At 57.1% G+C, this 11219-nt stretch overlaps 1 protein-coding gene and 1 long non-coding RNA gene across 3 annotated transcripts in view; one reads left to right on the top strand and one right to left on the bottom strand.

Annotated features, from left to right (window-relative positions):
• Positions 1 to 2376: 2376 nt before the first annotated feature.
• LOC114236513 (uncharacterized) lies at positions 2377 to 6408 on the bottom strand. The gene is made up of 3 exons (XR_003622455.2): positions 5999 to 6408; positions 5755 to 5921; positions 2377 to 2695 (listed from the first exon to the last, which is right to left on the bottom strand). It is a non-coding gene; the product is annotated as an uncharacterized LOC114236513 (long non-coding RNA).
• A 399-nt stretch (positions 6409 to 6807) lies between these two features.
• The window catches only part of ACSF3 (acyl-CoA synthetase family member 3), a 57627-nt gene continuing 53215 nt past the window's right edge, over positions 6808 to 11219 (top strand). The window contains exon 1 of one of the 2 annotated variants that reach the window (XM_057535028.1): positions 6808 to 6866. The gene's annotated coding sequence lies outside the window, so the exon portion shown is untranslated. The remainder of the gene's footprint in view (positions 6867 to 11219) is intronic. The other variant, XM_057535029.1, reaches the window with a different exon arrangement.

Genomic DNA, 11219 nt, shown 5'->3' with positions numbered 1-11219 from the left:
GAGAGAGGAAGGAGAATCCTTGGCTCACCTAAGCAGAAGTCTGGAGGCAGGAGAGCTCCACATACAAGTGCAGTGGCTCTGGATATCGCCCTGGACTCAGGCTCTGTCTGCCTATCTTCCCACTGGCTCACTCTCAGGACGGCACTCCTCATGGTTACAAGATGGCTGTGGTGATTCCAGGCATCACACACAGACACAGCATCCACCATGAAAAAAGAGGGGCTGCTTCTTCCAACGCATCTTGTTTCCTTCGGGAGGAGAACCTGCCCAGACTTGCCCTCACATCCTTGGGCCAGAATCTCTGGCAAGGGGATGAGACCGCTGTGGCTGGTTTAGGCCAATCATGATCTGCCCTCTAGGGCTGGAGGTCTGGGACCCACCTCTCTTCCCCACATGACTCGCGGGGAAGTTGGGAACATGAACAAAATCAGGGTTCAGAGGAAAGAAGGAAGGTCGAGTGGCAAACGTTTGTCAAACAGCAGGCAGAGCTGGATTCCTGGGTTTGGGAGAAAACAGATCAGTTGCAGCAGCAGCCTGATAACCGTTCCTTCCAGCCCCAGGCACCCTCTTTAATATTTGCTCCTGCCAGAATCCAAGAGGGGATGCTTTGGGGGTCAGGGAGAATTTAATTCATTCAGCACCTCTTCCGAAGGGCTCCTGTGTGCTGGGGGGCCACGCCTGGGGTTCTCGCCACCTTTGCAGGGCTGACTCACAACCAGTGGCTTCACTTCCCATCACGTAAATTCCAGACCCCTTAACGCCAGCACCCCAGTCTGACCCCAGCCAGCCTTCACAGTCTCACCTCCCGTTTCCCGAGCTTACGCTGCGCGTGAACTGCCCACAGCGGACCCTCCTGCCCTTCCCGCCATCTCCCCGGGTCCAGATCCTGCTTCTCCTTCAAGGACCAAGTCAAACATTACTTTCCCACAAAGCCTTCCTTGAACCCACCTGTGTGAAGTGAGGTCTTCCTGAGCCCTTCGCATCTTGTGATATATTTGTGTAAATATTTCATAATGATGACAGCTAGTTTTTCAGCATTTGCTGTGTCCCAGGCCCAATGCCAAGAGCTTATTTAATTTTTATAACATCCATTGGAGGTACGCATTCTTATTCTCGGGTGAGAAGCTGAGACTCAGAGAGATTAATTTGCCTGCTATCACACAACTATAGCTAGCAGAAGTGGCATATTGGCTCTGTTGCTATGTTCGAATCACCCCAAACTTAGCAGCTACAACAACTCATTTATTATCTCACAGTTTATGTGGGTCCCGAACCTGGAAGTGGCTCGGCCCGGCGGCCCTGGCTCGGACTCGAGCGAGGCTGCAGCTGCAGTGTCGGCAGGGCCCCCGCCTCACCTGAAGGCCCCACCCGCCTCCAAGGAGGCTCCTCCCCCGGCTGTGGGCAGGAGGCCTCAGCTCCTCCCGTGTGGCCCCTCCCTGGGGCTGCCTGAGTGCCCTCGCAGCAGGGCTCCCCCCGGGGTGAGCGATCCGAGAGCCAGGAGGAAGCTCAGTGCTGGTCACGACCTTGCCCAGAGTCACCCACATTCCTGCCCAGGTCAGCCCTCTTCAGCTGGGATGGGGCCGTACGTGGGCACGGACACCAGGAGGCGGGCCCAGTGGGGCTGGACCTCCGTCTTGGAGGCTGGTGGCCAAAGGCAGGGCGGAACCAGGTGCTGCCTGACCGTAACCCCAGCGCTGACTGGTACGTCCTCCGTAAGTGCATCCGGGGCTGACTCGGTGCCCTCGAGCCCCTTCTTCGTGTAACAGCCGTCCCTGGGAGGCGGGAAGCTCCGTGCTCACAGTCCGCAGACGTTCCGCTCGTGAGCACACTGCTGCAAGTGCATCTGTGTTTTGCTTTAATCAAGTGAAAAGGTGTGACCCAGACGCCCCCAGCAGTTTGGGCTCATCAAGCTGGAGGTGCGAACAGCATCAGTGGAGGGAGAGATTCCTACCGGGTCTCCTGCGGCTCCTGGGTGCTCCAGCTGGAAGGGTTTCCCCTGGGAAAGGCTGGGGCTCGGGAGTGGACAGGGGGCCTCAGGGCAAGTTGTCAGGTGGGCAGGCCACCGTGCTCTTGTCTGCCTTCTGGAGAGGCCGTCCCATTCGTCCACTTCCACTGACCGAGCACCTGCTCAGGGTCTCTGTTGAGGGGCGGGCGATAAAGATGCCGACGATGACAGTAGTGCCCGCAGCTGATATTTATGAACAGCTTTAAGTGTCCCGGCTCTTTGACCTTCCCAGTGGGATTAAGCTGGGAGCCGCGGTGGGAGCTGTCATTGCCCATTTCATAGGAGCACGTGGACCCCAGCGTCCCACAGCCCTGCCGAGGCCGCCCCCCACCCCAGACCCCCTCCCGGGGACGGCTCTCCTCCCAGGGGCAGATCCAAGGGCAGCTGAGGTCCGGAACAGCAGGACTCCCCCGTATGCCCCAGGAGCAGGGAGGCACTCACCTCCTGTGGCCTCCCGGCTCTAGGGCCCGCCGTGCCAGGCGGCCCCAGCACTTCACACGCAGGGCCGCTCCCTCCTGACCGCACACGTGGCCATGGGAGACCAAAGCGGCGGTGATCCCAGGAGCCCGTCTCTTCAGAAGACAGGTGCCTCCCTCCTTCAGGCTGTCCCATCCTTCAGAGCTCGTCTGAGTACACAGCGGGAAATCCTAGTGCACATGGTTTTGTGTTCCAATTTTTCAATGGTAGGATCTAGGAAATTATTTTATGCTATTTTTATTCAACCGTAGACTGCTATGAGCAATTCTAGTGTTTCTATACAGCTTCGCTATTGTACTTCGCGTGGCCCTGTGGTCTCGCCATTTCCTCTGTCCTAACTCAGCCCCCGTGGAGCAGCACTTAGGTTGTTTCCTGGTTACAGCAGCAGCACTGCTGGGAACACCTCTGAGGGTGTCGCCGTGGAGACCATTTATTCTCGTAGGAAGGAGCTGTCTGGCTCTGTGTGGGGAAGAGTTTTGGTCTTAAGCACAAGGACACACATGTCTGCTTGTTCGCTCAAGAATCTCAGAGCCATGAAAAGGTGAGGGGCACGAAGCGGGGAGCAGGCAGCAGAGCTCCGGGTTCAAACCCTGGCTCTGTCACTTTGTCAGAGTGACAGGCACTCGGAGCCTCAGTCTCCTCATTTCCTGTGGTCAGAGTCACGTGGCCCGCTGCCCAGCCAGCCTCAGACACCGGCTCCACGCACCCCTCTGAGGGCCCCCATCACCTGGCCTGGCTTGATTTTCCTCCAGACCACTTGTCTGTCTCGGCTTGGACAGCTTGAACGACACATGCCTCTTTCTCACACGTCTGGAGGCTGGATGTGTCTGATGAGAGCCCACTGCCTGGCCTGTAGACGGCCGTCCTCTCGCTGTGTCCTCACCGGCCGGAGAGCAGAGAGGGGAGCAGGCTCCCTCATGACTCTCGTAAGGGCACTAATCCCATCCTGGGGGCTCCACCCTCATCACCTCATATAATCCTGATTGTCTCCCAAGTCCCCACTTCTTAACACCATCACATTAAGGGGCAAGGTTTCAACATGTGAATTTGGTGGGAGGGGGGAGCGGGACAAAAACTTCAGTCTATAATGTCATCAATGGCATATGTCTAACTATTCCCTTTCCTTCTCCCCCACGAGCACATAAGTGACTGGAGGGCAGGGGCTGTGTTTCCATCTCCGGTGCCTGGAACACGCCTGGGGACACGTCGGCACCTGCACAAACACCCAGCTGTCTGTCGTGAGCTGCGGGAGGCCGTGGGGTCCTGGCTTATTCAGCAGAGGTGGTGGCGCGATGATAAGGATTTGCCACGGCTGCTGATGGGGGTCCTTTCCCCATTGTGCACCTGGTGGAAAGCAAACCCCTGGGAATCCTTGGCGTGTCTGGGACCAGAGGCGAGAGAGCCGCCTTGGAGACTCAGTGATGGGCAGGGGCTGCCTGCAGGTGGAGAGGAGCCACGTCCACGTGGACATCCTCGAGGTGTTTCCTGTCCCCTCCCCCTTTAAAACTTACTTTATAGTCTAGTTTAACTTTTTTCTTTCTTTATCACAGGTACACACAGTTATCCAGCCACACAGTTTAAGGAACCCCCCTTCCCTTCCCAATCACCAGAGACACGGCTTTCAATTCCTTTCATATTTACCTCCACGTGTCCACCCCGGTGCTCTTTGCTCCTGTGATGGACACCCGGCCTCAGTGTCTCTCTCCACCCCACACCTGTCCTGTGCCCCCATCCCTGCCCCAGAGAGGGAGAGAGGGAGAAAGGGGGAGAGAGGGAGAGAGAGAGAGGGAAAGAGAGGGAGGGAGAGGGGGGGAGAGGGAGAGAGAGGGAGAGAGAGGGAGGGAGAGAGGGTGGGGAGAGGGGGAGAGAGGGAGGGAAAGAGAGGGAGAGCAGGGGAGAGTGAGAGGGGAGGGAGAGGGAGAGAGGGGGAGAGAGGGAGGGAGAGGGGGAGGGAGGAAGGGGTGGGGGGAGGGGGAGAGAGAAAGAGGGGGAGAGGGAGAGCAGGGGAAAGGGAGAGAGGGAGAGAAGGAGAGAGAGGGAGTGGGAGGGAGGGGGGAGAGAGGGAGGGAGGGAGAGAGGGAGGGGGAGAGGGAGGGAGGGAGAGAGGGAGAAGGAAGGAGAGAGAGGGAGGGAGAGGGAGACTGCCTAAATTCATTAGACCAACGTCAATGTCTGCACTATAAGTGTTTACATTATTGCAATTCTGTAAATGCTTGTCTGAGCCAAGCCTCCTAGAACCACGCGATACTTTGCTGCTGTTTTCCCAGTATTTAATTATTGCCTATTTTTCTTTTTAAAAATATTTATGTATTGGGCTTCCCTGGTGGCACAGTGGTTGAGAATCTGCCTGCTAATGCAGGGGACACGGGTTCGAGCCCTGGTCTGGGAAGATCCCACATGCCGCGGAGCAACTAGGCCCGTGAGCCACAACTACTGAGCCTGCGCGTCTGGAGCCTGTGCTCCGCAACAAGAGAGGCCGCGACAGTGAGAGGCCCGCGCACCGCGATCAAGAGTGGCCCCCGCTTGCCGCAACTAGAGAAAGCCCTCGCACAGAAACGAAGACCCAACACAGCCAAAAATAAATAAATACATAAAATTTAAAAAAAAATTTTATGTATTTATTTAGGCTGCACAGGGTCTTAGTTGCAGCATGTGGGATCTTTAGTCGCGGCATACAAACTCTTAGTTGCGGCATGCGGGATCTAGTTCCCCAACCAAGGATGGAACCCGGGCCCCCTGCGTTGGGAGCGCAGAGTCTTACGCACTGGACCACCAGGAAAGTCCCTCGCCTATTTTCCTCTTGATCAGTTTTCTAGGTATTTATCCTTCTTCTAGCCCCAAACTCTCCCTCAGTGGTTCAAATCTCCTCTCAATAGAGCAAACACACCAGTTATTCCCCCAGTTTCATCTTCCTCAGGATGACTGCTCCCGTCTGCCAGGTGGGGGACCCCAGAGTCCAGGATGCTAGGATGTGACAAGAGTGGTCACTGGGCCACCCAGCTGCTGTGCTGGGGACAGACTGATGGGGCAGGGAGGTGCAAGCAGGGAAGCCAGGAGGAGGCTATTTTAGTAATCAGGGTGTGAGACCAGGGTTTCCCAGCACCCTCCCCACCGCCCCCTGGTTGCAGTGGTGATGGTGGGAAGTGGCTGGTTTCTGAAAGATGCTGAAGGAGAAACCAGCAGGACTGGATGTGAGGTGAGGCAGGAAGCAAGGAGGGGAGTCTGCACGACTGAGCCCAGGAGTGATGGATGGGATGGGAGCGCTGACGGACCTCAGGGGTGAGCCGAAGTCCGTCCGGGCTGCTGTCACGGATGCCACAGACCGGGGGGCTTGAGTTCTCACAGTTCTGGAGGCTGGGAATCCAAGATCAACAGAGTCGGTGTCTGGTGAGGGCCCCCGTTCTGGTTCATGGACCGCGTCTTCTCGCTGTGTCCTCACCTGGGGAGGGGGGGAGCCTTGTGGGGTCTCTTTTCTAAGAACACTAATCCCATTCATGGAATCTCTGCCCTTATTACCTCATCACCTCCGGAAGGCCCCCCTTCTAACACCATCACATTGGCGGAGTCAGGGCTTCAACAACGAATTTTTGGAGGACACACATTCAGACCATAGCGGAGAAGAGCCCACGTTCGGGTGGATGTCTGGTCAGGTGGGCGATTAGGATCGTCCCCACCCACACGCTCGGGAGCAACCCCGCTGTTTGCCAAGTGCTGTGGGCCCCTGCCACTCACTCCAACAAGGAAGTTCTGCTGATTTTCTTGAATTTCTTCGATGATTTCCCTCCCTCTGTCTTGTCTGCGGTCCCTTCCTGAAACTATTATACTTTTCTTACTGGACCGAACGGAGGGCCCAGGGATCTTCCCATCTTTTTTCCATCTCAGTCGTTTGGCTGCTCCTGGGAGATTCCCGGCCCCTCTTCCCTCGGGCTCCGCGTCCTCAGCCCTCAGGAGGTTCACGGCCGACACCGGGGCGGGGCGGGGGGGGGGCGACGGCCCAGCCCGGGTTCGGCCCGGCCCGCGGCGCCCCGGGAGGCGGGCGGGAAACGCGCTGGCTCGAACCGTGTGTCCGTGGTTGATGTGTTACTTCAGAGAAACCTCACGTTTCGGCCGAGTGGACTTGTGCCCGGCTCCGCCCAACAGGGAGTTAGAACACCTGAGGCGCCCGGTTCCCAATCCGCTTCGGGATGGGAGCGGTTAACACGCAGCCGCCCGTGCCCCGGGGCCGCGACGACCGGTCGTGGGGAACGTTCGCGCCCGGAACCCGCGGCGCGGTGCCGCGCCGGGGGACGCGCTTGGGCGCCGGACGCGGGGTGCGCGCGCAGCCACGGTTCCGGTTCCGGTTCCGACCCGGCAAGGAGGAGGAGCGCGAGCCCGGCCTGCGGAGGTAGAGCCCGCCCCCTCACCCCCCCCCCCCCACCCGCTCCCCAACCCCGCGTCCCGCCCCGCCCCCTCCCTCGCAGGGGCTGCGTCACGTGGGGACCCTGCCTGCCCTTCCGCGGCGCTGGCGGCGACGTCCAGGCCCCCGGGGTGTGGGGGTGAGTCAAGTCCACGTTCAGCCATAGTTGGAGGGAACTTGATCTGTCGTGTCGGAAACAAATCCATTTCCGGCCTCATTGGGCCGCAGGAATCCTCCTTGAAGCACCACCCCCTCCCCCCCCCCCCCACTTTCTTTCTTTGCTTTGTGTACTAAAGAGGAGGTGATACTCGGCCGGGCTTTGAAGGATGATTAGGAGTTTGCCAAAAGGGGGAAGGATGACAATTAGAGGTGGGAACAGGAATCCCGTGTTTGGGGAGTTTGTAGGCTTCCATCCAGAGGAGGGGCATGTTTGTCTGGAGACCTAGGCAGGGACAGTTGGGGGTTGGGGGCACCGGTGCTGGGCCCAGGAGCACAGACATCCCCAGCAGGCTTCAGGGGGCCCCCGGAGGTTCTGATGTGAAACGTGAAAGCCCAGCGAGTCTAGCGAGCTTTCTTCAGTCCCTACTGTGCCCCCACCCCATGTCCCAGACCCACTCTTCAAGGCAGACGGCGTCTGTGGATTAAGCCACGGCCCGAGATTGTAAGCTTCATCCCTCCAGATGGCATCTTTAAAATAGTATTTTACGTCCTAATATGGATATGGGTTTAAGCGTTTGTTTTTCCCTTTTGGTTTTTTGATTTGAATGCAGTGTGAATGTCTGTTAGTTTAAAACGTAACTTTGAAAACAGCCCCCCAAACCGCAGGCAGTATGCTGAAAGAAGTGTCCGGCACCAGAGGGAGAGTGTGGTCCCCTCTCCCACCGCGCACCTTCACCAAGTCTGCAGACAGCGGGCAGGGTTGGGGGCAGGTGGCGCTCATCCATCAGGTGCCATTTTATTCATTTCGAAACCAGCCGCCTTCATTTGAATGCAAGTATCATTCTCATCGAGTAATCTTTGTCACATGGCTCCGTGGTGAGCACGGTGCTGAGGATGGCTGGGCCGTTTGCTTCCCACTGTGTGTGCTGGGCGGTTCTCACAGGAACCGAAGGCTTAGACGGCTGAGGAAAACTCGGAAAAACCAGTGAATGTTCCAGTCTGGGTCTGTTTTGACTCTAGAATCTGTGCTCTCAACCAGCACCCTGGTTAGGACGTGACAGATGTCATCTTCCTGGTGTTGGGTGTGTGTCCTGAGAGGGCCGTGCACCTCAGTGGTCTGACCCGGGAACCTGATGGTCAGAGCACCGAGTGGCCGCTGCTGGGTCTCTGCCTGGGCTCTGGCCTCCTGGAGGGAGCTGAGCGCGGCGTGGCCTTCCCGGGAGAAGGCGTCTGGTTCACCACAATTCGGGTTTCCGTGCTCTTGGCTGGGATTTTTTCACATTGCTGCACGGTGATGCTGGCCTCGTGACGTTGGTTAATCGAGACAGAGAAAAATCCGTGGCCAAATTGCATTTATTGGGTGGCAACATCACTCCAGGCTGTGCCACCGGCAGTGGTGGGGGGCCCCGTGACTAAGGGAGCCGGTGGTTGGAAGGCGTGGCCTCTTTTCCTGAGGTAGCTGCTGGTCTTTCTGCACCTGGACCTGCTCAGGACACAGTCATCTGACCTGACCTGATTCTTTCTGCTTGTTCAAGGCAGAGCCTTGCTCCCCTTGCCCTTGGAGATTTTAGCTCTGTATTGAATGGCTTGATGATGAGTGGTTTCAGGAGCACATAAAAGCTGTTTTGAAGGGGTGGCCCCATGTTCCCACATGTTTGGTGGGAGAAAAAATTAGTGCAGCTTCTCTGGAGGCCACTCTGGCAGTATTTACCCAATTGAAAGTCACTTTGGTTGTGAGGCTCTGTGGTGAGCAGGCAGGGCCCCTACTCAGCGTCTGTTCCACAGACACCCCCGTGTGAGCACAGCTACGTGTCCCTGAGCCTCCTTCCCTGCAGGTCACCTGGCAGGCTCCCCGCCCCCCGAGCTCCAGCCACCTGCCCCACCCTGCCTCGGGACACCCGTCCCCACGCGGAGCCAGGCGGTCTCGCCACCTCCCAGCACTGGGACACTGGGGCCAGGTCACTGCTGCCGGACGCCAGCCCTGCGGTGCTCTGAGTGCCAGCGCAGTGGGCGTTCCAGCTGCTTCTGTGAGGACTTCTTCATTGTCCCCATGAGCCTTCCGTGAACCACTAGGTTTAATTGAGAGAAGAAGGCTGTTATCTCATTTTTATTTGCCTCTGTCATTTTGAGAAATTGAAGAGCTATAGAAAATTACAGACACCCTGTAGATCACCATCCAGAACATATAATTTTAATATTTTCCTCTTTTTTTTCTCTCTTTTTTTCCCTTTTTTTTGTACCAAAGAAAATGTTAATGCTGAGGTTGAAATATCTCCATTTGAAAATATAAATGTCATTTATTAGACTTTTAAAATCTGATTACAAAAGTCATACGTGCTTATTGCAGAAAATCTGGAGAAAATTGAGAAGTGCTAAGAAGAAAACAAAAGCCACCTGCGGCCCTGCCGCCTTGTGTCCACCTGGAGGTTCACCTTCCTGTCTCTGGCTGGGACGTCCCTCCCCTGAGCAGCGCTGCAGGGGCTTTTGTGCAGTCGGGCCGTGGCCCAGCCCCACACGCGTGTGTGTGCCCTGGCCTCCTCAGACCTTCCGGACCACCCGGCTTAGCCCCAGTTTTTCAATATGAGAAATAACCCTGCAGTGAACACCCCATAGTGAACCTTTATGTACATCGCTGATTATTTCCTTAGGATACATTTACAAAACAAAACCGTGGGAAGAGAGGGCTTGCATTTCCTATTTTCATGTCGCATCTAGAAGGGACTGCTCAGTGTCCTCTTGGATGGCTGAGCCGTCACTAGGCTGGGGGTGCCGGCCAGTTAATGTGTGGTGTCTCTTGGGGCAGCTCCCAGCATGGACTTGGCCTTCACTGCCCAGGGCCTTCCTCACCACCTGTGGTGTCTCAGAGTGGGTCGGTGTGCTGCAGCCAGCCGGGCCTGGGTCTGGATGCTGCTTCTCCAGTTACTCTGTGGCCTTGGGCAGGTGGCTTCACCTCTCTGTTTTCCTTGGAGGTGCTGCTCTGCCTGCCTGCCCCCCGCATCCGTCCCCAGCCCACTGTGGATTCGCTGCTATGGAGTCAGAAGTGAGCTAGCCCTCCAGCCCCCGGCCAGGGAGGGAGGGAAAGTGGGGGTCAGCCTGTCTTCCAGTTTTCCATTTCAAGTTCTCAGACCCCAGCTTCTCGCTGACTGGCCCCCCTCAGTGTGGTACAGTCCCTGGGGCCCCAGGGGGAGCAGGCAGAAAGCTTGCCCTTCCTAGGCCCCTCATGGGGTATCTGGACAGAGGAAGGCTGAGCCGGTGGGTCTCGCTGGCAGCAGCTGTGACGTTGCCTGTGAAGCCCTGTGAGGCCTGCCAGGCAGAGGGGTGGGAGCAGCAGCCGCTCCTGGCTGGCTGTCTGTCTGTCCTCCGAAAATGCTGTCACTTCAGCGGGCACCCCCGAGCATCCCTCTTGCGTGGTCACCAACAAGAGTCAGGCCTCGGGCCGTAACCCAGAAACGTTGTGCGGTAGGTTTTCTGTTTATAGATTGTCTTTGTTTTAGTTTCTCCTGCCTGTCAAGCGAATAGAGAAGAATTTGCTAGAAGTGAGAAGAGGACGCGCTTAAAGCGCCCTGGTTTGCTTGTCACTAGCTCACTTTCTTTCTGAAACGGCACGTCTCACATGCTGATCACATTTCTTATTTTCTCTGGTCGAGCCCAGCCGTTTTCTTACAATTTGTCAGGTTTCTTTATAGTAACAGAAATCCAGAGGTGTGAAACCAACTGCGAGCCCGCCTCTGAACCTTGCGTAGAGGGCAGAGCCCAGGACGTCACAAGACACTCTGGCCTCCTTCATCTGGAAGGGGTGTGGGCCACGTGTCCTGGAGAGCCCGCCGGTGGTGGAGGCCTGGAGTTTTCGGGAGCGTTTCCACAGGACCTCAGAGCAGCCGCTGGGGAGGAGACGGGGCCGCCGAGGCCCCTGCAGGCAGGAGGGCCGGGCAGGCGGGCATCTCCCCGGTGCCGGGTTTCCGCCTGCTGGGCCGGGAGGCTGGGTGACCTTGAGTCAGAGCCCTTGCCACCGGGGGCAGCCAGCACGCGGAGGATCTCAGGACAGGGGAGAGCTCAGTCCCGACCTTTACTGCTGTGGGCTGTTTGTTTTGTGAGGTAATTATAAAGTGTTGTGTGTAGTCTGCTTTTTAAATTAACAACAGAGACCAAAACTGGTTGGTACATGTAACAAACATAGCACAT

The sequence above is a fragment of the Balaenoptera acutorostrata genome, chromosome 19 (genome assembly GCF_949987535.1).
Source record: "Balaenoptera acutorostrata chromosome 19, mBalAcu1.1, whole genome shotgun sequence".
NCBI classification, from domain to species: Eukaryota; Metazoa; Chordata; class Mammalia; order Artiodactyla; family Balaenopteridae; genus Balaenoptera; species Balaenoptera acutorostrata.
Note: the sequence above shows the minus strand (reverse complement) of the source record. Positions and strands in the feature narration are given on the sequence as shown.